Source organism: Falco rusticolus, chromosome 4 (assembly GCF_015220075.1).
Source record: "Falco rusticolus isolate bFalRus1 chromosome 4, bFalRus1.pri, whole genome shotgun sequence".
NCBI lineage: Eukaryota > Metazoa > Chordata > Aves > Falconiformes > Falconidae > Falco > Falco rusticolus.
The window spans coordinates 19108608-19134861 of NC_051190.1; the positions used below are offsets into that span (position 1 = coordinate 19108608).

General features: G+C 44.0%; 1 protein-coding gene across 7 annotated transcripts in view; it reads right to left on the reverse strand.

Annotated features, from left to right (window-relative positions):
* Nucleotides 1-26254, reverse strand: part of FOXP1 (forkhead box P1) — a 391142-nt gene that overhangs the window by 191857 nt on the left and 173031 nt on the right. The window contains exon 1 of one of the 7 annotated variants that reach the window (XM_037385000.1): nucleotides 9347-9367. The exons of the other annotated variants lie outside the window; for them this stretch is intronic. The gene's annotated coding sequence lies outside the window, so the exon portion shown is untranslated. Of the gene's footprint in view, nucleotides 1-9346; nucleotides 9368-26254 lie in introns of those variants that run through there. 7 annotated transcript variants of the gene reach the window in all.

Genomic DNA, 26254 nt, shown 5'->3' on the forward strand with positions numbered 1-26254 from the left:
ATGGGTGTGATGGGGCCAAGCGTGTACTGAAGCATTTACCGGTTCCAAGCGGCCTAGCTAACATAACTGGGGAAGTCATGGGGGGAGCTGGGATAAGGCACCCACATCCCTTGCCATGCCCCAGAACCACTCGCCCACCCACGGAAAAGGAAGGGGAGGAGGAAGCTATTTTCAGCCCAGGTATCTGCAGCTTATGAACACCAGAAAGGAAGAAGATTGCTACAGTAAAAGGCCAAGGAACAAGAGAAGTGCCTGGGCAAGACCCAGCGAGGGGAAGTGAGGATGAGCAGAGCCTGCAGAAGGGTTTACGTTGCCTTTGAAGAGAAATATTCAAGCTGTCAGGTAAAACCAAGAATCTAACCCGTGGGAGGACAGAAGATGCTACCTTGAAGAATCTGACTATTACAGGATTAACAGCTAACAATCCCTCCCTCTGAGGACATCGAATGCCAAAACCTGGCCTGAGGGTTTTAGGTGGTGAGGTTTGTCCAGGCGTGTCAGTAGGAACTCTACAACATACAGAGGAGAATACTGTCCAAACCTGTATTATCTAAACATAGGTGTCATTAAAATATTAAATATTTCTTTTTTGGGGGGGAAAAACTAGAGAGAAATGTGAAGCCAAAATACACACATTTCTTTTGGGAGTAAAACGTGCCCCTCAAACACTTCAGTTCTACTGTACAATGTATTTATACCATGTTTAAAAAACATTTGTCAAGCATATAAAAAAACCCAGAAGTTCACTGTCACACAGCTTAATTCCCTATATTCTGCCTACACGCATATATAGGGCCAGTTTGTTAGGGGGTGGAGGTGTGTAGCAAAGCACAATCTAGCGAGACATGACACCATAACGGTGAACAATAAAAGCAAGTGTAGCATATGTGCTGGACATTTGGTGAAAATAACCCAGCTACAGCTCCGACTTTGGTAAATTTTCCTGTGCAGAAGTTGGTAATTCAGTTTCTGCTGTGATTCTGCTCAGCCAACAATTATTTATTTGGGAATTCAGAGATTCTAGGAAATGTACCTTTATATTTTTACTCTCTTTTTCTATAGAGCCCAACAAGCTGAAATCTAGGGGTTTTCTTCTTTTCTTCTCTTAATGTTAAGGCTTTTTCTCTGTCAAGCTGCTAAGATTCTCCCTGGCTATAAGATCTGAAATGGTAGCAATAATTATATTTCCTGTTTTATTACTCGTAATTGCCCCTTTGATCAGAATCCTATGCCGTTTAACCACATTTATATGGTCATCCTGCACATGGGTTCTAAATACAGAACAAGTCATTTTCCAAGGCAAAACTACAGGAGCCGGCTTTCCCTTTACTGCACGCACATGGAGTCCCATACATTTGGCACCAATTTAGCTTATTATCATTTCATTCCTCCTTTTTATATTTGTTTCATTGTAAAAGCAATGTAAAGGTCCTCGTGCACTGGGAAAGACTGTTCATTCCTTCGTATTGGCTTCCTTCATCCAGCCTGCAGCGCAACCACTCAGATTCAATCTTGCCTTTGCAAAAGGAGACATCAACGAGCACAAGAAATATCCCACAGCTGGAAGAGCTGAACTATGGGTCTCTAAGCTTTGCTAAACACACACTGCAAGCCTTACCTCAGCGTCAAGCCTAGGAAACTTTTCATACATAGCCTTCTTGTTCCTCCCAAAGCCCAAGGGTAAATTCTGTTTGCAATGAAACAGGCAAGTCTTCCCAGCTGGCAGGCTGCCTCCAGGTCGGTCTCTCTCGCGCAAGCATCCGTGCCAGGCGGACAAGACTGGTTGCCCCATCTCTGAGAGCTCTGTCCTTGGCCACCAAGCATGCACCGGCTGAAGCCACATCAAGAATCCCTCCCTGCTTGCGGCTGGCCTTTGCACACTGTATCCCTGAAGAGCCCAGAAGAGCACAGGGCCAGCAGACACTGCCCTTCCCCCGTGCAAAACAGAAGACCATTGCCTGGGACCATATGGTTGTTAATAATGGTAAAGCCCTGACGAACTTCAGAGAACTCAAACAGAGCTGCTTTTGATTTAGGCCATGCACCTGAAAGCAGCATTTGTTTCAGTCAGCTTCCTCAAAGTGATGGTCTCAGGAAACTACATAAGCAGCCCAGCTCAAGAATTTGCAGTTCTTTGGAAAAAAGAACATGGTCTTTTGAAAGGCCATCCTTAGGGTAAGTGTTTTATTTGGAGGAGAAGCCAATGTGAAGCCAAATTCAACACGACCAGAGCTGAAGACTCGCACCTGAAGCCGGCGTATGTCGCAGGGAAGAGCCAGTGACGGTGCAGCCCGTGCGTACCTACACCACTGCTCCATACAGTCCCCAGGTCGGTACAGGGGTAACAGGAGCAAAGGAAGGGGCCGAGCACAGGGTCTATCCCAAGTGCTTTTACTGATGGCTCTGTTCGATCAACTTCACTCTTCTGCTTGAAGCACGTCTGTTCAACACGATTTCATCATGTTGCTTTGTCCACTCGGCTAGTTTAGGCAGACATTCATATTCTCCAGTCACAGGAAAAACTGCTGGAAGAGGGTAAGTGCAGCCAAAAGAACTAAAGGCTCATAGATTAAAGAACGTCTAACAGCTACTCGACTCGTACTGTTTTATTTTGTGTACACTCAGGACCAGTAGCAACAGGCAGACTCACCTGGACTTCCAAAACATCACCCACTTCAGGATGCTCTCCAGGAGAACCAGCCGTCTGCCACTGGCAACTGCTAGAAGCTTCTCATGCTGGAAAGGCAAAGCATCTGTGGGTACATCCCAAGGTTTCTCATCACAGATAACCTGTCCACCCATCTACTGCCACAAAAAGGTATGCTTACAAATAGGAACAAACTGACAACCATGGGAAACCAGAATCTCCCCACTCCGAAACTTGCTTCAGTCAGACTCGGAAGGGCAACAGCTTGGCACTTCAGTGACAGACATCTGTTCATCTTAGCTATTGGTAAATACAGTCACGAATTCCTAGAGCTTTTTCTCTGGATACCAGTGAGAGATTGTGCTGAAAAGCATTACAGAGATAGAGATCAGAGGTCTATTTTTGTTTCTACATCTTGACGCCCATGACTTTGATGGGGTAAGTATATTAGCATATGATAAATTACTCTTTAATCTGTTGTAGTTATAATTCTAGAGAGAGATTCAGTGGCTTTGCTCTCAACCGTAAGTATTTCTGTGAAGAAACACTTGTTTTGCTAGAAAGGGTAAGAACAAAGCTGTTTGTAAACAAACCTGTAAAAGGAGAAATCCATCTCCCATGAAGCTCAGAACTCCCCAAAATGACTTTCTGCAGAGAGCTACCATTGCCCAATGTGAAAAACTTCTTTGAACTCTGCAATCTTGAATTACAGCAGGGCTGCACAGTACATAGTCTGAACTGGTATCACTTTTAATTTCCCACTTGATTGGGTGGAAGAAGTTCTTATGTTGGAAAGTGTGGAAGGAGAAACTTACTGAGAACTGCAAACCAGGATCAGATTACAGAGGAAGGAAGATAGGGAAAATCCTCACAAACAAGTGTTGTTATCCAGAATAAACTCAAAAGGTCCTGTGAGGGGAGGAAGAATGTATGTTTCATTAGGATAAAGACAGTAGGAAAAACTATGCCTGGAACCTCCTTTTTGAAGACAACTCGTACCACACAGCTTCTTCAAGGGCAAGCTATTGAAATCACTTTGGAAAAAATATTATCTCCCAAGAAGATTAACACCAAAGTTCTGCACAGCACACTGTATCACCGTTACAACCACGAAACACTAAAAAGCACCAAGAAATTCTGTCACCCCACCTCTCAGTCCACCCTACTGTCATCTGTCTGCTTGGGCCAGCAATCTCTTCATCAGCCGACAGAGATGCCCAGCACGCTCATTCCTACAGGAGCTGACGACACACCACCTCCTTTGCAGCCTATGACATCCTAAAGCAACACATATATTACCTTTAGAAGAAAGAGACAGGGCTGAACCATAGGCATGCTGCTAAAAGAAATGAAGTCAAGAACTTGTTTTTCACAAGCTTTAAAGTTTGAAATTTTCCAACATTATACTAGAGTATTTCTGACCTTCCAGACTTGCTGGGGAGAGCTCGATCTGCATTGCCCTGTGCTGTGAGAAACCTGGCTCTCCCTGTGCCCTTGGGTGGAGTCAGCTTCATCAGCATCCTGAGTAGCTCCAGGCTCTGAGCACAAAGGGCAAGGGAATGGCTGCTGGGTTTCATCTCCCATGTGTGCTCATGTACGAACCCCATGTCTAGGTTGACAGCCTCAGAAAAGGAACTAGGGGAAGCCTTTCCTTTGCTGGGCGTCTTTTGTTTCAGAGGTGGACCCCAAGATTTGACATCGCACACCGATGTAGTGCACCCTGAAGAACTGGCTGGCATATGTCACCGTCTCAGCTCTGGTGTTATGGACAAAAAGCAAGAGCTCCATGAAAGCCAAGAACCATGCCACATTCCATGCTTCTACTCGTCTCCACAGACACTCTTCCTTGCAATTGCCATGCATAGAAGAGGCATACAAGCAGAACCGAAATCCCACATGCCAGCATAGTTGGTGGCCAGAGCAGTAGGCTCTGTTGGGAATAATTACTGTGGTTTTGACCCAGAAATGGTGGGTACAAATTCAGCAGAGCAGTTAAGATCACCATTAGGCAGTGCTTCACTGCAGCACGGTCACAGCCAGCATGTGTGCATGGTCAGGCTACCATAGAACGGCTGCTGGAAAACAAAATGGCATGTGAGAAATGCAGAACCGAGACCAAGTGTAGGCGAGAACCATAAAAACTGAAGTGTCATTAAATGCTGGACAGTTGGTAAACAGCAGACCCTCCCATTTGTTTGCTGCGTACCATAAAGGGGTGGAGGCAGGGGCTACGTGCGCGCTTTGGAAATCAGCAGTTTTTACACTATTCACCCAGGAAGTTATTAACTTGCATGTTTGTGGGCAACTGCACAAGCTATTTTTGGTCATGGGACCCTGTGTAAGGAAAGGATTGCAAGGTTTTAATAATGGTCTTTAGTTAACTTGGTTACCCACACAACAATGGCTTTCTGAGAGGCCAACTGCTGCTAAAAACTTGAGACGGGCTTTACTTCCAGAGGTATTAAACTATGAAAATATCTAACCATAATAGTAAGCAGCTATAAAAAGAGCCCTGTTTATTTCACATGATTTCTTTGTATGCCTCAGTGTTATGAGAATACTTCAGCTCAGTGACAACATGGTAAATTGGAAAAGATTAACCATTTAAGTCAGCACTTAAGCAGTTCATTTTTGCTTGGTGTTGGTGGCTTTTATTCTTTTGAAACCCAGCTTTTCACTAGTATCATCAGGCGTAACAATGTACGAATACCATTTTTTAAAATTTAAATTCAAAATTAACCTGATGTTAAGTTCAGCTCACGTTGGGGCCATGAAAGGAGAAAATGGCAATTAAATAGCATGAAAAAGAACAATAATGCAGACTTCAATTCTGCATCGCCATACGTCACGTAGGTAGATTTGGAGCCTGCATACCCAATCTGAGAAATAATCTGTTTTCTCCCATCTCTATAATATTGTAAATTGTATCCAGTAACTTTTCCGCAACAGTGGAGCATCATAGAACATCCTGCAGAGAAGGTCAAACCCTCCGTGTCGTACTATAGGGCTATGATGATGTTTTGGCTTACTCCTGAGAAACACCGTCAGGCTTTACTGAATCCCTTCCACTATCAGGATACGCCAAGAAAAAGGGGGGGAAAAACAGACTGCATTTGTTTCTGGGAAGATCCGCACCGCTCCATGGAGAGGACACTTCCACCCTTGTTAATCCCAGCTTCCTAAAGCAACACTCAGTAAGATAATGAATCCTTTAAATGTTACATCTTGTGTCTTGCATTATTGTGGTGCAGCAACTCTCCACATCAAACAGTCATCAGCACTATTACAAAGTGGGCTTATAAGAGACTGGCTGAAAAGGCGCTGTGTGAAAAGAAGTGGAAAATTAAAGCTGAAGCAGTCGAAGAAAGGGCTTAATTTACTGGCATGTACAGTATGCAAATGAGATTACTCTCAGCTTAACTGCATCATTTATGTCCATAATAACGGCATCATCATTACAGGGCTCAAATTAAATTACACCATAATTAGCATATCAAAGTGATTGGTTAAAGTTTAAAACAAATACCCAATTTTGTTAATGAACAGCTGTAATTGTCATGTACACTTCAATGAAAACTCCCTAAACAAATATATGTTTTAGAACAGGGAAAGATTTTGAAGCAGACAGGTCTGCAGCAGAGGTAAATTGCCTAAAAAAGAATGACACAGACTATTCTATTAATGTTAATATATGCTCATCGTTTTCAGGTAATAAAACATTCTATCAAAACAAGCCTTCGCCTCGTATTTTTTGCCTCTCAACTCCGCCGCCACATCGGCAAGTGTCAGAGGGGAGAGATGGTGGCCGTGCCCAGGCTGCCCCACGCATGGGACACGCACAGCACCACAGCCCCCAGCCTCCCAGCCACCCCCACGCATGGAGGGGCCGAGAGGGGAGGCAGAAGAACAAGAAGAAGTCTTGCTAACTCTACCCTGTAGACCAGGGCTGGAGTAAGCTGATGACATGATAACACATTAGGCAGCCTACAATTCAATTTACTCTAATCTAATCACATCTACGAAGCAGTTTCAGAGGTGGAACTGCACCAGAGAAGTTTTTGCTGTTCTCATCTCATTAAAATAAATAGGGAGGTGGGACCCGCGGGTTTGTCACTGTCAGCCTGACAGCCAGCAACACATTTCCATAGATCCATCACTGCAAATGTACACAGTAAATACACAGTTAAAACACTCCTCGGGCAGAATGAGCTTTAACAGAGGAGCAAGCCCGCTCCGTGACATTTCAAGAGTACAGGTGAGCTCCAGCATGCTTGGGGCTGGTAGGAACCGTGAGGGTGCCCAGGCCAGAGGAGCCTGGTGCCACCTTGCACACGCAGAGTAAAATCATCCCTCTACATCCCCCAAAATGTTTACACTGATATATTTGATTATATATTACCCAATATTATAGGAAGCGACACGGGGAAGTATATTTTCTGCTAAAACTGGGAATGCACTTTCAAATATACTTAACAAGGAAATTGAATGTCTTATTAAATCCGTATTATCAAAACACTGTTCAAAAATTTAAAGAAAGTAGCTTTTCATTTTATTCATCGAGGAATCCATTAAAGCCTAAGCTCTGAAGTAGTATGTAAATTATGTGCCTTTCAAGGTAGAGCTAGGGCAAATTCACTCCATCAACTAATGATGAACCTCATTATGTGCAGGGAGTATTCATAATGAGGAAACAAGCCACCCGCCATTCCATGTTCTAACATAAATCCCTGTAAAATGTGAATATCTCCACGTCTAATTAAAGGCTACTAATTCCTATCATCCCCTACATGGCCCAAAAAAAGCAAAAACTAGAAATGTGTTTAAAAGGCTGCCTTTGATTTTATAAAACACGATTATTTATGTTTACTGCTAGTGAGTTGCAATGTTGGTTTTTTTTCAAGAAAAATCAAACCCAGTTTTATAGGATAAAAGTTCAGGGACACAAAAGTTTATTTACTTTATCTGACTTGGTCTTACATTTTAAAAAGAGTTTCTGATTAGCACAGGTCAGGCTGCATAGCTCAACAGAAAAATAAATAAAAAGGCTGAGAAAAGAAACCTCCAGGAGTATGTAAGAAATAGTATTTTAAAGGAAAAAAGAAAAAAGGAAAGAAAAAAAAAAAGGAAAGCACAACTTAGCTATCCAGGTTTGCTCTGGAACTAAGACTTCCTACAAAAAATAAAATAAAAATCTAGAGATCCCATAATAACTGGGGAAGGCAGGCAGCAGTGTCAGGATGAGAGCAAGCCAATTAAGCAACCAAGTACACAACAGGTATTTAAAAGATTTTTTGAATGATACTCAATTTAGGAAGAAGCTACTTCCCTTCCAAAATCCTGTAAGAATTAGGGATTGAAGACAATGCTGCGTAATACAGGCTGGAAGAAAAGTGCTCTTCCACAGACTTACCTAGATTTGATATTTATACCTAGAGACGAGCAGTGTCCACTCCTACTATCAAAATGTATTTCTTATTAAGTTACATAATACCTATCGTATGTATCACTGTGAATTCATTTGCTCTTGCACTGAATTATGGATTTGCTCTCTGTACTTCCCAGTATAAAAGTGGACAGGTTTGCCAGCTCCCCTGAATGGAAGATGCACCGCTGTTTCCTTTTTACTGCTCTGTATTAATATTTTCCTACGTTTTCAAAACAAACCGAGAAGCACAGCAAACCCTAAGAGCTTTGCCGTTTGCAGGAAAAGAATAGCATCCACTGAAGCTGAATAACATATAGGCTTAAAAAAAACAACAAACCAACCAAAAAAAAACAAAACCCCACAGCATAAAGGGATGGTTTAACAAACGTGATAACTCCTCGCAGGGCACGGAAGCACTTGGACAGTCACAGAAAAGGCTGCGGTACCTTCAGATTATGTCAACTGAAAAGTTGAAATCCTCGTGTAAAAATACCCCTCACGTTTCATCCCTAGAAAAGCTTATTTAGAATTCATAGAAATTCATAGCCGCTAAGAGGAATATGTGCACATAAAATCACAAATGCAAAAAAAAAAAAAATCAATATTTAAAAGAATAAAATAGAGCACACAGATTAAAGTATTTTAGCAACGCAAATTTTCTGGAAATAGCAGGGCATTTTATGGGGGGGAGGGAGGGGGGGAGGGGGATCCGGCTTCTTTAAGTTGCATAAAAATAAAACTACGCTCCATAAAGCTGCTCCCCTGCACGCCCGCTCATTCCTGACTCCACCGAGGGGTTTGGCGGTGGGGTGCTGTGGGCTTCGCTGGGGGGGGGGGTGGGGGGGGGGTGTATTATTATTTTTTTCCTTTCCCTTCTCCTTTTAGGTCACCCAGTCACGCACTGGGAAGCCAGCCCTCCAAAAATAACTTGTCCCTCCCCCGGAGCGCGGAGTTGAACAACCTACCTTTGTTCTGGCGCTGCAGATAACAACCGGCACCGCCGCGGGAGCCGCCGCCGCCGCGCAGCGGGGCGGCCGGGGGGCTCGGCCGGGCGGCACCTGGCAGCGCTGCGCGGGTGCGCACCGGCCCGCGGGGGGGCCCCGCCGCGCCGCCCCCCGCCCCGGCCCGCCGCCCCGGCCCCGCCGGCGGGACGATCCGCGGGCAGAGGCGGGGACCCGCGCCCCGCCGCCCCCCGCCCGCCGCGCCCCGCGCAGGTTACATACGGGGCCGGGCGCCGGGCAGGAAGAGTTCGGCGGGATGGATTTGACACTTACGTTCCGGGCAGCCCTTTTGTGGAGTTGCGCCGTTTGTTTCTTATTGTCTGAGCAGCAGTTGGAAGCGTCTCCCCGAGGGGGCCCCTCAGCCCGGCTCGGCCGCTTTGACAGGGAGGTAACCATATTAGGATGTGTATGGCAAAGTAAACAATAACATAGTTGCAATGAAATGGAAATTTTTTTTTCCAGTTAATAGTGTTGGTGTCAGTCCTGTTTTTAGCCTTTTCCCACCAGTTTTGTTTGCTGGCTTGCACAGGCCAGCTTTTTTTAAAAATGAAGAAAAAAGAAAAAAAAAAAAAAAAAGAAGGGGGGGGAGAGAGGCAAGTGGTTACCAGCTTCCCAATTGCTGACTGCCAGACTGCTGAAAATGTTTGGGGTCACAGTGGGGAAAGGAGGGGGAGTGCTTTTAACATCCAAATAAAGACATGTCAGTTCAATCACTGGAAAAAAAATAAGAAAATAAAAAAAATCATACAATAACACCCACCTGCATTTCAAGAGACCCGCAGCAGAATGAGGGGGTGAGCAGGGATGGGGAGGGCAGGCATTAAAATTGCCATTTTGAAAGCAGGGGGCAAACATATTAGAGAAGTCCAGTCGCGTTTTACACAACCGCGGCGAACTGGTGGGATGAGCTAAGTTGTGCAAACCCCTGCAAGTCTGCTGGCTTTAAGGCTTTGAAATCGCTGGTTTTACAGGATAAAGCACTTTAAGCAAATTGTAAAATGCAGGTGTCAAGTTATTCAGTTTAATCAGAAACAGAGCTCAGAGCAGTCGCCATGCAAAGGTTGCCCTACCAGCACGGTCAAGAGAAAAGTTCCGCTGTAGGAAAACACTTTAAGTCGAACAATATGATTTTGATACCTCGATTCCACGTCCTAAACAAATTACCAAGAACAAGTGTAGCATCTCCTTGCACCGAGGGCTGAGGCAGCCGCTGGCGAGCACTGCGTGCTGAGGCTCAGCACTAGCAGCCAGCCTGCGAGGGAATTACAGCTCTAAGATGAAACAAGTTTGCGCGTCTTGGTGACAGCGGATGGGGGCAGCTCTCTGGTGCAACAGTCCAGCGTAAGCTGTTGAGCTGTTTGCACCACCAGTTCGCATCCTGCGCTGCCCAACGGCCAGCAAAATGGAGTGCTCCTCTGGAAAGGGCTGACAAAAGAGATCGCTGATGCTCCCTGCCTGTACCAGGCACCGGCGTGATAAGACACACGGCGAGGAGAGGTCTAAGGCAGATAGGCAAACAAAGTTGCTGTGAGATGACGTGCTTGATTTAGAACAATGGCAACATTTCTCTGACAAATATGATGCACGCTTACCCTGCCAAATTCGCTCATACCCAGCTAATCCACAGCAATCAGAACATCAGTGTTGACATCTAATGGTACCTACAAGCATCTCTCCCTGCGTTTCCGCATGGCGTACGCCTGCTCCGTTAACACACTTGAAATTTTTCAACCATCTTGTTTAACCAAAACATCTATAAAATTACACAGTGCGTTACTCATCTAGGCTGCATGTACAACCCCCACAACAAAAATAAAAAGTTAACTTAACATGCTGATATCAAAATCAATAAATCACGCGACCAAGTAGCAGTTCAAAAGTTCAAAGACATGATGGCCAGTTCACTACGTCGTAGCACTCAACCAATAATAACTTGACTCCATCACTCCTCATAGTATAGACAATTTCATAGCATCATTTTCATTAGCCTGTCTCACTGAAAATCGCTAGCTATTTATGTATACGCTAAAATAAATTAGCCATTTCATCGAGCACTGTGATTCTTATAAAATACATTAACACAATACTCAATTTTCCAGTTGGAGTAAATAAATAAATCAATAAATTCAATACAGAGTAATTTTTATTTTTTTTTATTGTGGTGCTTCAGCTCTCAGCATAAGTGTTTTTATTGGGTTTATTTGTTTCAATAAAAATTGAAATGGGCCAGTGATCTTAGCAGTAAGATCTGGGGGGAAAAGCAACCCAGCCCTATCTAATATCGAGAAAGTATACTGTGCAGTTCAGCCAACTGGTAATACATAATTTTTGGTCAAAAATCATTTTCATTACAGTTATTGAACAGCCACATGATTCTGAAGGGTTCTCCTCTCCCCGCATGAACCGTCACGAGGAGGGGCAGTGCTCTGCAGCCCAGCGAGAAGCCCCCAGGCTCCCCGGGGAGGGGGCTCAGGTCCTGCCGAGCTCATTCTGCTGGGCTGGGGGCAACCCCGTACCGCCCCAGTGCTTCCACCACAGAGAAACCGGGTGTGGAAAAGCAACCGGCACTCACACACGCTATTTTTAAGGCGCTCGCTGAATATTATATTTAGCTTGGCTGCGGGCAGGGGCATTTCATATCAGAGAGAAAATGGCAGGAGGGGAAGATGGGGGAATGTGGGAGGAGAGTTCATGGACACCCCAAGAACTTGATCCTTGAAGAGGGCCTGTTGTCTCTGGCTCTTTAGGTCTGTGTTGCCCTGTAAGACATGGCCAGTAGGTTTTATGGCTCAGTGGATCACAGGTGATGACATCCTATAGTACAGCTTAGTGCATCCTTTGGGGACCTCATACGTGGCTTATGGTGGTTCCTACTCTATGGAGAAACACCTTACTGCATCAGCAGTCCCCCTGCCTTGGGTAAAACTAGCATCACATTAGGGGCTGGACAACAGGATGATTCTGAATTTGGCCCAGCAAAATGCTGACATGTGGACAAGAACCCGGACCACCTCAGTCCTCCTGCTACCGCAACCTCAGACCGACAGCAGCGACCCACCAACCCCTCCAAAACCCTCCCGGTCCTGGTAACACAGCACTTCTCTGCACATCTAACACTTCCAGCACAAACCACAGGCTCTACCTGCTCCGTGACAAGGACAAGAGCCTATAAGGAATGAGAAAGAAATAAAATAAAGCCCCTGTGACAGGAATTGGTGTGGAATCCAGTCTTAGCAGTGAAAAAAGAAATGTTTTAACACATACCACTTAAGCCCATAATGATTTAACATAATTCCTTTAAAAAGGCTGCACGTGAATAGCACAGTTTGTAAACTGCCTGGTGGTAACAGGAGGATACTTTCCTTGTTCATATTCACTCTTTAACCTAATCAGAGGAAAAGTAAATATCAGGTCTCAATTTTAATGACTGACTATAAATAAAAGCTTTTACACAAAATGCACAGTTTGCACAGATAACGATTTTAAGTATGATGTCACTAGTGACCTACTGAACTACATGGCACATGTCAGACAGACGTCTGTTCCTTAAATTGCAGTAATAAATTAGTAGCCACAGAATCTGTTCTGTGAAGAAAACGTGAAGCTTTCCTCTTCAGATAAAAGTTTAATGACTGTTTCAGTTCAGGTGCATGAGTTAAGATTACTATTGATGGCGGGGGGATCGACAGCAGGGCTGGCTGCTCCATGCTGTAAATATTGCACGCTGTCAAATGGAGCCTCCTCGGCCATGGCCATGCAGAAGCCACCACGCTAGCACGAAAACACCAGCTGAAAAATCAACATGTGCAGCTGCACATTTCCACAGCAGCTTTTGCTAGTGTCCACAAAATTCTCTCTCCTCTACCACTGACAATCCACCTTCTGACCTGACAATGCAATGAAACCAGCGGGAGCAGGAGACATTTCTTCCATACCTTGAAGACATCGTGGAGCCAAATCAAAGGACTTCATGCTTGCTTGGCAGCAAGAAGCAAGGCACATTCCATGTGAGCACAAAAGAAGAGCTTCTCCTTCATCCTCCTTCAAACCCTGTGCAATCTCAACAGGATCCAAGCCTCTGACACACATGGAAGGCTTTCCTCTAACTTTACGCTAATTAAAAAACTAGTATTTTAAAATATGATACATATGTACACAGCCTCCCAGCACTACGCATGTGCATGCACACGCACAGTATCCTATAGGCATGAACACTAACAACATGCAACCTACCACAAACCATCTCAATTACCTTGTTTCCAGTTACTAGGAAATTTGCCAAATTTTACACATTTGCACTGAATTCTTCCTTGCTGAACATTCTGCCACAGGCCAAGTTCTCGCAAAAAGCTTAATCCAAAAGTCCCGAGATACTCCCAAAACAGAGACGGGGAACATCACCGATCTACCGTGGTGAGCAGCCCTGATCGCCATTTCTTTGAGAAGCCACCGAGCTCCCACACACTGGAGCACAGACATGAGAAGAAGCAGGTAAAAAGACTTCAGCGGGAGGTACGTGGGTGGCACCATTCCCCAACTACTGCTGCCTCCTCCTCCTCCTCCCTGACCCCAGGCCAGCAGGCAGGGGTAGATGAAGGCATCTGATTTGATCAGAATGGAGACACTGCCAGCTCAGGAAGCAGGAAAAGGAGCAGACAGGGGACAAGGAGGCCAGAAAGAAATGAACCATGACTGCCTGCGCATGTCACCCACCTCATGGTGGGAGTTCATAATTTTTTTTGTCCATTAAAGAGGAACTAGAGGGTTTAGTCGAGTTTGGGCCATTTTTTGGACACCGGTAGCTTGGTCAACCTGAGATCAAATTGTGCAGCTACACAAAGCTGTCCAAAGCAAAATCCCCAACTTCAGTGTCACCTCCCTCCCCATTTCCACATTTTAGTCCCAAACCAGGGAAAATCCTAAGGCAGCTTGGCTAACTGGTCTTAAGCGTGTTCTCACACAGCCAGGCAGCATCTATTTCTCTAATCCTTTTCTGAGAAACAGCTGCAAGATCTTAGTGAAAAGTTCTGGACATAGAAAACTTCAGCCCAACTGGGTTGGCGTTTAATCATATTGGGAACAACAGGGCTTTTCAACAGGAGGTGTGGGCCACTCTGAAGTCTTTTTGTGTTGTTTTTTATTTGTTGTTTCTTTTAATAGGAACATCATCAGCCTCTTTCTTTGTGTCAGTAAAGAAAGCAGAAATTACTTTTTTTTTTTTTAAATGCTATTTTTCCAGTTTCCCATGAAACATCAACTTTGTTTTCTTATATATTATCCTATGCACAGAACTGGTAAAAAGCTTTACACGAAAAAACCCCACCCCAATATGCAATAAAGCTATGGAAGGAGCCCCAAACAGGAGGGAGTAATTTATCGCTAAGGCTTTCCACGTCTGACTAATGGGTCCATGCCCTTCAACAAACAAAGGCATATTGCCTCTTCCTCCTTTCAGCCCCTCTAAAAAACAAAACCCAAAAGCGAGACCCCTGCCCCTGTTGCCTCAGCTGACCTGCCTGCTCCCCACAAGGATGCAGGCAACAGCTTGAGCGCAGCAGAACATTCTTTCCAAATCCAGCATGTCCCACCCGGGAAGGGACGGGCAGAGCCCCGTGCTGGTGCCAGGCCATGTGGCAGCTCTCTGCTCCAATGCTCACAAAGGTTTCTTGCCGGGTAAAGCTCCAAAAGAGCTTGGTCTTATGATAAGCAACGGCATACTTAACAGTTACATATTACTGTTCATGATAATGCAATATTTCATTTGGGTGATTTAGAAGTCCCTCTTGACCAACTTACAGTGAGACACCAAACGCTTCATCAATCACAACCATTTTTATTCACAATCCAGCGCAAAAACTACAGGGAGAGTTGAATTTTCAGCAACTCATTGGGGAGGGTATTGCTACTAGCACTGAAAATCCTCCTATCTCACCAATTTTTATGTTAGATTCAAATATATTTTCTTCCTAAGCAGCATTCCATTTTCCTGCCTCTCTCTGCTGCGTTTCTTATCGTGGCAGGGTGAAAGAGTATCCAATTTAATATCTGTTTTGCAGGACAGGAGATTTTTTCATATCTTATGCACTAAGGAAAGCTGCAGGGGATGGCTTAGCAGGCTGAGCATCAGGTTTTAAATACCTAGACTCCCTGGAACCACAGATCCCATCAGGTCGACTGAGCCCTTCATGTTTCTGGGGTAGATAAATTAAGTGTCATGCTGTTTACTTTGTCAGGATCTTTCCAATGAGACCTCTGCATTAAAGGTCCTGTCTGTTCTACACGGAGTTGAAGGTTAAAGTCTCGCAGTTAAGACGCAGCACCGGGTGCCACCTTGATCTCCCTAATGCTAATGGCAATTCTGCCATTTCTGTTAAGAGAGGCATTCCAGGGATCTTCTCCCAGAATTTGCTGCAATGTTACTGGATGACTGAAAATTATTCAATGGCTTATCTGACTCAGTTTTGGTGACTGTTAAAGGGAAAAAATACATATACACCTCCCAGATGTTTAATTCATAAGTTATACTAAACTGTCAGATCCATGGATGACAGAAGAGATACTCATCATTTTTACAGCCTGATTTCTGTGGTTGGAGGTAACCCTATGTTTCTGCAAAGTCATAGCCTCTCTTCCTACTCCTCTGCACTTCATGGTAGCAGTGGCTGAGCCCACCGACATTAATGGTTCGCAACAGAAGCGTTTTAAAAAGAAAGAAGTTGCTGGAGACAAGTAGTGCAAAATAACCACAAAAGACAAAATGTTAGTAACAATCACAGAAGTCACATGTGCAGAGACATACACCTGTATTCACACACACACACCCCTTCTCAGCCTTGGATATTTCAGGGAGGTTCCTCCATCGACAAAAGGCCTGATTCAAGGAGAACAGACTCAGTGTTGAAGAAAACAGGATGCTTTGAGGAGGGCAGCTGTAAATATGTACCTGGAACCTGCTCCTGGCCTTACTCCTTCCTTGCCAGCTACCATCATTTTAATGGATTTAGAGACACAGAAGATCCTGGGAAAGGAGGATGAAGGGAAATAAAATGTAACAATAGAAAAAATGCGAGTTCTTCAAAATCTTCTCCCTTCTAAATAGAAAACAAGCAGAACACATATTTCCTTTTACACTGATTAAGGAAAGGACTGTCTTTTGGTTTGTTTCCACAACAGCTGACAGTACACATTCCCTGCTTAGGGCACCAGAAATAATAATTAACACTCCTAAAACATCGTGTGTTATGATGACATACCAAAGGTTAAGTGTGGCTGATAGCTGTACTGGCTGTAATTCCTTTTCCTAGGTGGTTTAGTGCAGCTCCCACATTTTCCTCCCAAACTACCCAAGGACCTGCTGGAGCTCCAGCACAGCGTTATGTCAGCCTATGGACCTTACTGGGACAGGATAGGAAAAGAGATGAGAAAGACTCATTCACCTAAATTTACACATCGTTACATTCAGTTTGCTTTTTAGTCTTTTTTGGCTAACCAGCGGATATGGTATCAAACTATTTTTTGAAAACATCACGTATTCAAGCTAAGATAGTGTTACAAACATATTATTTGCATTCAGAGGGCGAAACGCCACCAGGGAAAGAAACCAGACAAATAATCCTGGGTAGGACCTGTTTTTACTGCAGCGTTTGGTACATTTGCCTTTTAGGGGCAGGAAAAAATCCTTAGAAAAGGAGATCAAGATAGTCCATGTCAAAAAACCTTTGCAAACCCAACCAGCAGAATCTGCTAGAAAGAATAAGGACTTTTCCCAAAATCCATCTACTGGTCCTGGAATCTCAGTGTCTGTAAGTTAGGCACTCCAGAACTGCTCATCAGTTTCAAACTCAGTTAAGGACACAAAGGTCTGCCTTACATACTCCAGCTGTGGCGGGGGACAAAACTAAGGTAGAAAAAACATGGCAGGTCAAGGGGTGGCTGTGCAGCAAAACTCAAACCATTACAAGAGTGCTTCTCTTCCAAAACTGCTTTGAAACAATTATTATAGCACTTTGTTAGCTCGCTCTTTAAAGTTGGACAAGAAAGAATAAACAAATTCCTGACAAGACTCCCGTCCACCATGAAGCCCTTGTAAGGCTGCTGGCTTGCAGGTGTGTCTCCAAACTCACAAAACCCTTAAGAAAAATGGGGTTGGAGCAAGAAGATGGAGCTGCACCGCTCTCACACACCCATGTGTCTTGGGCCCGGGGACACAGAATCAGGATTGTGGCTCAGCCCTTCCACCTTTCTTGGCTCAGTCTAACGAGACACCCTCCACATTCGCATTTGCCCCCTTTTTGCTCTTTGCTGAGGAAAACATGACTGGCCCAAAGCGTTGCTGGCTGCTGCAGGCACTGGCAGCTCTTTTAACAAATAGGCAAATCCTTCACGTCCAGCATGTCCCCGAATGCACTGAACCACATCCAGAGAGCTGGCTACAGGTCCCAGCTCAGGCAGAGGTGAAGCAGAAAAGAAAATCATCGGCCTTGACTCTAAGCTCCTGTTTCAGTGCTTCAAGTCACTAGTGGTCAGCAAGGAGGCTTTTGGAGGTACTGGTGTGTTCAGAGGGAAAACGCAGGAATAAAAAGCGGGAGTCAGGGTTGTGCCTGCTGCTACCCTGAGGGTGAGGTGAGCTAGGATGCTCTGAGCGGCAGTGGGCTCCCAACAAGGCTCTGACTACTGGTCACACCCGCTACTTCAAATCAAGCAAACCACAGTGAAAAATGGAAAGGATAAGGTGGATTTTCGACAAAAGCAAAATATCCCTCCTCTCTGTCAGGTCTGAGGGATGAAAGATGAAACAGGATGGAACTGGTTTTGGTTTAAAGCTGCAAAGGAATCACAGGGAGAGAGCACTTACAGATAAATGTATTTTCATGTAAACTTTTATGCTCCTATCCCTTGTAACTGGACATCAGGGAAGATGTTAATAAACATCATCAGGGTGAGAAAAACACAGTAAAAATACATCAGACTACAAACCCATCTCTTCCAAGATCTTAGAAATAGCTCTGCAGCTATATACTGCAGGGAGCCAAGCAACTCAAGTACAAGTTTGCATCTTAAGCGTAAGCACACATACATACAAACAAGGTTTTGCAGGTATTTGTTAGCTGTACTACAGCGTTTTCCAGGGTTGGAGCTGCAGCTTATGTTACAGTGCTTGTAGCATAGCTGCAGATCAGCGCCCCAAGAAGGGGCCTTGGAAAGAAGCTGGAATAGCGACAGTTTGTGTTGCTGGGGATATTTCTGAGACACAGTTGCTGTTTACTGTGTTTCTATTTCCAATCAAGCTGCAAAGTCCACCCATAAAACATGAGGAGGCATTTCTTTGGGTGTGGGACAGTGCAGCACGCACACAAGAAGGACCAGCTCTTCAGCTGCTACGCCTGGGCAGAGCTTCACCAAAATATTTCGAGCCTGAACCACAGCACAGTATTCGGCCCACAAAGAAGAAAACTATATTCAAAATCCCCAGTTATGAGGTTTCTCTCGGTATATATTTATGCACAAAGCTCAAATAATTTAATACCACGCCTCACTAATCATGTGAGTGCACAATTTTTGCAGGGGCAAATGGTTCTTGTGCATTTACACTGAACACCTCTTGCTCCTGGCTTAGAAAAGTGCATCAGAAACTTACTGGCGCTTTTAAAGGTGGCATCTATCTATCTATGCCATATACAATCCAACGTGATTAACTGTAGGCTCCCTAGGAGAGATTAACCTACTCTACAAGGAGTCAAAAACTACTCGTAACGATGGCAAATCACAGCATATGGCCAATTGGACAACTTCATTCCACTTCAAAGGGAAATTAAGTAATACACTCTGGGGTATGTTCTCCTCTTGTTACACTCGCAAATCCCCATTAATGCTAATGATTGCACAAAGTGTAAAAAAATGCTACAAATGCATAAAACAAAGCAAGATCGGTCAAGAATATGCAAAAGCATACGCAAAGGGATCTGAAGAGCATTTAAACGTAACGCAGCTTCCTTCTTTCCTCCTTTCTTTCCTTAAAAGCAAGCAGCATGCAGGATTGCAAAAACATACGATTTGCCAACAAATGTACAAACTACAGCTCATGAAAAATAGAGAAACAGGGACCCAAAATTCCAAGGCCAGTACAAGGTCATCTTAACTGGAGATCAAAAAACTGGCTCCTAAATTGAAAAAGAACATCAACTCCCTTTTTTCCTAAGAAAACCATTTCCTACCAACTCTGAAAACAAGAATGCCTAGAGTGATCTGACTGGACTCTGTGATGGTTTTGGCTTGGCTCCCTCACCCCTCCTCAGCTGGGTGGCTAAATGTGAGTCTAACCACGAGGTTCAGAGGGTTCTCCACTTATTAACCTTCCACTTCATGCTTCCAATTTTAGACAGGAGTAAAACCACCTTTCAGAAATTTCACTTATTCTTAGTCACTTCTAAGGTGAGAGTTCACATTTCTGTTCACATCTGTGATGCCTGACTACTGTGGAGGGACAATACTGAGTTAATACTGGATGACACAGAGTTAATATATTGGGCTTTAGCATTTTTCTACTTCCCTTGGATTTTTTTTTTTAATTTATTTTTTTAGAAGCATCACAAAACCAGGTCAATGGCTCCAAAAATGCCATAAACTCTTGCCCAGATTTTGAAGCCAAGATACAACATGATACACAGAGATGCTGTCTTAGATGCAAGATTTGTGATGGTAACCTGCAACCATCCGTTGTGGTAGGGCAGCATCATGACTAATTAGTACCTTTGTTAAATACCCAGTGCCAAGACCATGCTGTCACCACGTGTGTGCAGGTATGAAGTAAGACAGGGTGCAAACTGAAAGTGCCCTAAGTGCTCCTGAAAAACTGTCCTCCTTCCAACCAGCTGCTCTTCCCAGCCACAGGACATTTTCCAGCATGGTTATGAGCACCACCTCAGTCGGGGCTGTTCAAGACGAATCTTGGTTTTGAATAAGCAAGAAAAATTTGCAAAGGAAAAAATCAAGATTTGGAAACTAACCATTTTGTAATCTGCCATGCAATTTGGCTTTCAGGCAAACTTTCAACCCTTTCAATAGCAAAACCCCAGACAAATGCACTGCCTTCTACCATCTCCCAGTGTATTAAGACCAGAGTGTGATACAATACCACACACATTTCAAAAGCTGTACAAGCAGAAGAGAGTGACGCACCCATGCATGGTGGTGGAGGAGACAGAAAACATACCACACAAAATAAAACAGAGCTAAAATAACCACTTCTGTTTCTACAAATTTATCTTCTTGTGTTCCCCTACCAAATTCAGCACCACTTTCCTGGCACAAGGAGCACCTGGGTGATCTGCGGTGCTGCTGCTAACCAAAACTACTCTCTACAGCAGGAGAGCCTGGTGCATCCAGCCTTTGGCCTTGGAAAGGGCATGAGACAAGGAGAGAAGAAACACTGGCAAAGCTGGCCAGCAGTGCTGAACCCTGTGACATGATCTGAAATACAACTGGGCTATTGCCCTGCTCTTATCAGCAGATACAAGTTCAAGGTCAGCCTTGATGCACTTACTGAAAACTGACACTGCCTGTGTCCTGCAGTCAGCACGACTTCAAATCAAGGCTCCCAATTATTAGTAGTAATTTTGTTTATTATTGCAGGGCCTCAGGACAAACAAAGAGGAGCGCCACTGTGCTCAGCTCAGCACTGAACAAAAATGCTTACTTACCCTCTTCATAAGTTGTTCCCTTGAGCTTCCCTTAAACAAGATATTTTTAAAATAAATTTAAATTTCAGAATTCCAGAAATCAAGTGTCCTGACATTTGTTTCCCTAAACAATTAACACATTAGCCTTTTCAAATTTCAGCTGTACACCAAATACTTAACTCTTTTGTTTACTTCCAGAAAACTCTGTATTGTAAAATGTTGGTCCTTAGGATGTAAATACATTTTTGACATTCATTTAAAGTCAAGATTTGAACCCAAATTTTCTCTGAACTACGCGAAAGTTGCAAAATAATTGTTGCTCTGTTGCTTCTCTCCTTCAACTACAGTATTTATGTACCAACAATATACATCACAGATGTACAGGAATATTCACAAATGGGAAAAACCAAGTAAGAGTTACATTTTAACTCAACACAATACAAACTGGTCTATGAAATTTGAAGCCACGCTAAGATCTCCTGAGTCCAGAAGCATAATGAAAGCAGTGCGTAGCTAGATTAAGAGGAATACAGACTGTTACAGCAGCAAATGCAGGAAAACATGAACAAAAATTCTGGATGGAAAGTAAAACCTCAGGATTTTCCCACTTTCTCTGGAGGTATCTGGTCATGTACATCATTCAGATGCCGAAAGAGTTGTACCACTGGTCCAACCGCTCATACCAGCACCTGTACGCTGTTCTTAACACTTGCTAAATTTGAAAGGTGAAAGGAAAAAGTAGCACATGGGGCAAGAGGAAGGCAGCCCACCCTTCCGAGTCATTCACCCACAGTATCAAATCTCCTCAACTTGTCAGCAGATGGATCTTGAGGACCAAACCATCACTTGAAAGCATTTCATGACCATTTTCAACAGCAACCGTTTTCCGCTGAGTTTCCACCTCACTCAGATTTGTACCAATGACTTAGAGGTCACCAGCTATTACAGCCTATTACCTAACCCTCCAGACTCCACTTTATTTTTTTTTTCACTGTTACTGTTCACTGATGTTTCCATTCTCCTTTGAAGATGCCTGTTTAGTTTAGGTGGATTTTTAGACCACATTTCAGATTACGTTTCCCCCAAGCTTATTCTAGCAACTTCTTGGCAATAAATGATATTTGGATACCCCACAGAAACCCCACATCAAATATTGATTAGTGTTATTTCCATTACCGTAGGCTAAACCAGTTAAGTCTTAAGAGCAAATTAAAGAGCTTGCTTCCACATTCTGGTCCTTCAGAAGGACACAACTATTCTCCGTAACAAGGAATACGCTGACACAGAACCAAATAAATGCCCCAAAAATGTTTATTTCTCTGGCATGCTTAAATAAAGAAAATATAGTAAACTACTTTGTATGCTTAGGATAAAATCGATAGTTTCCATTCAGGCAAAAAAAATTATAGCATATCACTTTACATACTTATATACTCTTCATTTAAGGTGGAGTTTCCACAATTCCCCTCTGAATACCCAGCTCTGCAGCATGCACCTCTCTATAGCACTCAGCAATCTCTGCTTGACATTAGTACTAAACAATATTCATTAAGAGCATAACACTAAAGTGCAACATGTAAGTAAATCAAACTCTCAATGCTCTATTTTACAAATTTCATGAGCCACTGGGGATAATTAAAAGGGTAATTATATAAAGTTGGTGCAGTTTTGAGACTCAAATGACATTTTCTGTTTTAAAGCACTTGATAATCTGGTATTTTTCTACTAAGACAGTCTTTTTGTACTTTTATGGTCAAGCAGCATAAACAAACAAGAGCTGTTTTTTAAGGTATTTCAATTCTTTTTTTTCCTCTCTCCCCCCACACTGTTTTTCTTGATAAATACCACTCACTAGTCATTCCTGAAAGTCTTATATTAAAATATCAAGAAAAACGAGGCCTTAAAAAAAAAAAAAAGTCACTGATCACCATAAAATGATACTGAGCCTCAAGCCTGATTTAAACTGTAGCCCTGAACAAAAATGGTATTGCTTTGGGTGTTTACAGCACTGGAGTGCTGTTTGGTTTGTCACTGTGTTTAACCACTGCTCTAAAGCTAGCAAAGTACATTACTGGTAGTAACAGCTCATGAAAAATACAGCGAAGAAACTGCTAGTGGCAGAAGCATTTAACTTTCTTGTTAGCAGCCTCCCCCATGTGGCACTTTAGCACCAGCAAGTTGTTTATTATGTTCTGTGCCAGGCAAAACTGATTAAATGGGGCTCTTAAGAATCAAAGCGTTATAAATTCATGGAAATACAGCAAGCAATAAATTCCATGGAATTAAAAGCTTACTAGTGCTATTAGCATTTCAGGGTGTTTGCATTGTTAATAGTGATGTGCAAAAATAATGTTCGTGTAAGACAAGGCAAACCAACAGAACGTATGCTTTAGCTGTTACGTCTTTATGTAATGTCATCATTATGTGTAAATTTTTCCCCCAAACCCTATAACACTCATTAATGTTTTAAAGAAAAATCTGAACCAAAGATCTATAGACTGAAGATTTATATCCCTAGTAAAAGAAAGGTATTATACACAAAGCATAATGCTGTTATGACTCTGTGAAAGAGCTGGAGATGGATACCCCAAAGCAGAGGTCCGGCCCGGCTCCAGGGAGGAGAGGGGTAACGCAGGGTGACTTTGCTGACATTATGGGGACACACCACACCACAAAAACTTGCTAACAATTTAATAAGTAAACTCAATGTATAGTAATTCTTAATACCAAAAAAAAAAGGCAATCTAGTCTGACCCAGTGGTCAGTAAATCTGTCAACAGCTCTCCAAAGAGACATCTTTACTCCAGGTCGCTCTATCATCATTCCACGGGAATGACTCTGGTGGCAGGTGACTAACTTCTCCATCATTACTGCAGAGCTCCACGTGAAACACTAATGTCAAGCTGGTATTAGGCCTTCCCTTATGCCCATCTGTTTGCAGGTAGCTGATAACTTTGTAAATGGAATTCCTTTCAAGCGGAAACTTGGTAAAGAAGCTGCTTTAGGTATGTGGCTGGGCAGGAGAGGAATGGGACACACTTTCCAAAACCACAGAAAAATTAGACCTGGGAGAGTTTGCTTGGTTTGTTGTTGTTGTGGTTGGTTTCGTTGTTTGTTTTCCTTTGGGTTTGTTACTTTTTGTCTTTTTAAAGGAACAATTTTGTACCTTTCTGAGCTGCCTGAACACACAGCAGCCCAACAACCTAACCCGCAATGTCCCTCTGGGGTGCAAGGGGCAAATCTGGCTCCAGCTGCAGATGGGAAAATCCCATCACAGTCTTGTTGCCACAGTTAACGTTTGACATAGGATAAAGAGCATATTCTGGTTGGTACACCACACACAGCTGGCACTGTACAAAGTCAAGAAAAAAACAAGAAAGCTTTGTCCAGAACAAACAGTACCCATGCCACGGAGTGAGTCAGCTGCAGAGGTAGAAAATGAACCCCAAATCCTGACTCGCGAGCTCAGGCTTTGCACAAAGCACACGTTAACAGCAAAAACCCTCTCCCAAGATTGAGGGGGTTGACATTTTGTTTGCCTCAAGCAAAACAAAACAAAGCAGTAGGTTTTAAACTGCTCAGAGGCACGTTGTCTTTTTGATGTATGCATGTCCTGGCAGTCATACATCTGCATCAGGAGAGAAATAGCCCAGGTTTTTTGGCAGTTATTTAGTCCTTTTCATCTGAAAGTTGAAAATACACCACCATTGAACCTTTGCAGCTCCGAGTTCTGCATATAAAAAGCAGCTGCTGAATACATGCAGGGAGCGAGGGTTTTTTCTTAATGTTTGAACAGTTCCAAGTTCAAACCCATTAAAGTCCAGGTCACACCAGGATCATGTCACTATTAATGCATCCAGTTACATGCTGAGGGAAAACCCAATATAAAACTACGATAAACTCTAGTTCTTCTGCACAGATACACCAAGGTCTTACCCAGATGATGCCACAGATCACTCTTCACGGGCAGTGACCACATGGGATGTCAGTGTCACAGGACAAAATCTGGGCAAGTCTCTTTACAGATGTTGGGGTTTTTTAAAGAGAAGGTTTCAAATGTCCAGAAAGCTTGTTTGGACTTTTCTCTCCCTCTCCTCTTGGGGGAAGACCTTCTTGTCCCACCGGTGCTATCTCCAGCACGTCACAGGCTCCCACACAACCTCCTCCCACATCACCAGTAGCCTGCTCTCCATTGTGCTTCATGAAGACACTGGGGCCGAGCATGATGAAGACCCCTAACTCCATGCTCCTTCACCTTTTCGGGGCAGATCCCCTCTGCCAGATGGGCAAGGTCCCACTTGTTCTTGGGGCACTTCATGCCTGGCCAACTGCATGCTGCCCCAGGAATGACCACAGCAGGGAAGCAGAAGACTTGAGCCAGGCCAGCTATGGCCCCAGCCACACGTGGAGGTACTCTGGGGTCCACCCCCTGCAGATACCTGCTATCTCATAACAGAGTTGATAACAACCCTACTCTTGCTAAGAGGGAAGACAGAGACACAGGAGAGGAGACAAGTGGGGAACTGAGGGCATGTGGCCTTATGATGGTGAAGTACGCAGGGAGTGCTCAGGGCTTCCCCTTGCTGCATGCAACCAACTGGTATGGTGGTACCTGAAGGCGGCCACTGCCACCTCAGAGAGGACAGCAGGGAACAGGGAAGGAGCTGGGAAAGCACAGATTTACTTTAAGGGACAAATGGTTTTTCCTAAAATTCCATAAAAACCCAACATCTCAACAAAAACCTACCAGTTGCTAATACTCCCAAGCAACATACCAATCAGGAAGTTTGCTCCCCTGCAACAGTCTGTCAGGTGTCCAGGTTGCACAGAGCTGCGCACATGTATCTACCCCTTTGATGTAAGGAGTGGGTAAGATCAGGTGGGCTGGGACAGAGGAGATGTCATACCTCGTGGCCCACACTAAACGCCTGTAGGACTGGAGACAACCCGAATCTGCACGGCAGCAGAGATGTGTGCTGACACAGCAACGCACAAGACACCCCCGCAGATGGTCCCTGCCTCGTTTGCCGATCGCTGTCCATGACAAACCCCCTCCAGCACAGGAACCTTTCATTCCATACCAGCAATCCTCGGGGATCCTCAAGTGTCTAGCACTGATGCCTCAACACCTGTGCTCTAGATACAAGAGCGAGAATGGAATTTCTTCTCAACGGTGGCCTCAGACTCACTGAGGGTGCTCAGACCCCTTGTAACTAAAAGCCTTCCTCTCCAGTATCTTCTGGCAGGGCAATTTCAAAGACAGGTTCCTCAAGTGGTGGCGTGTAAGTGACACTGGGATGCAGGTGATGTAGCATGGCACCACAACGCTGCCTCGTCTTGCCCAGCTGGGAACCACTGTAGGAGTTTAGCATGAGTTTCAAACAGCAGGGTCTAGTAAAACCGATTTACCCAGCTCCTCTCTGAGCCTCCCATTCTATCTGCACTGGGAAAGGAGGAAAAGGACTTTTCTGGACTTCTTGGCCTTATCAAGTATCTAGAAAAC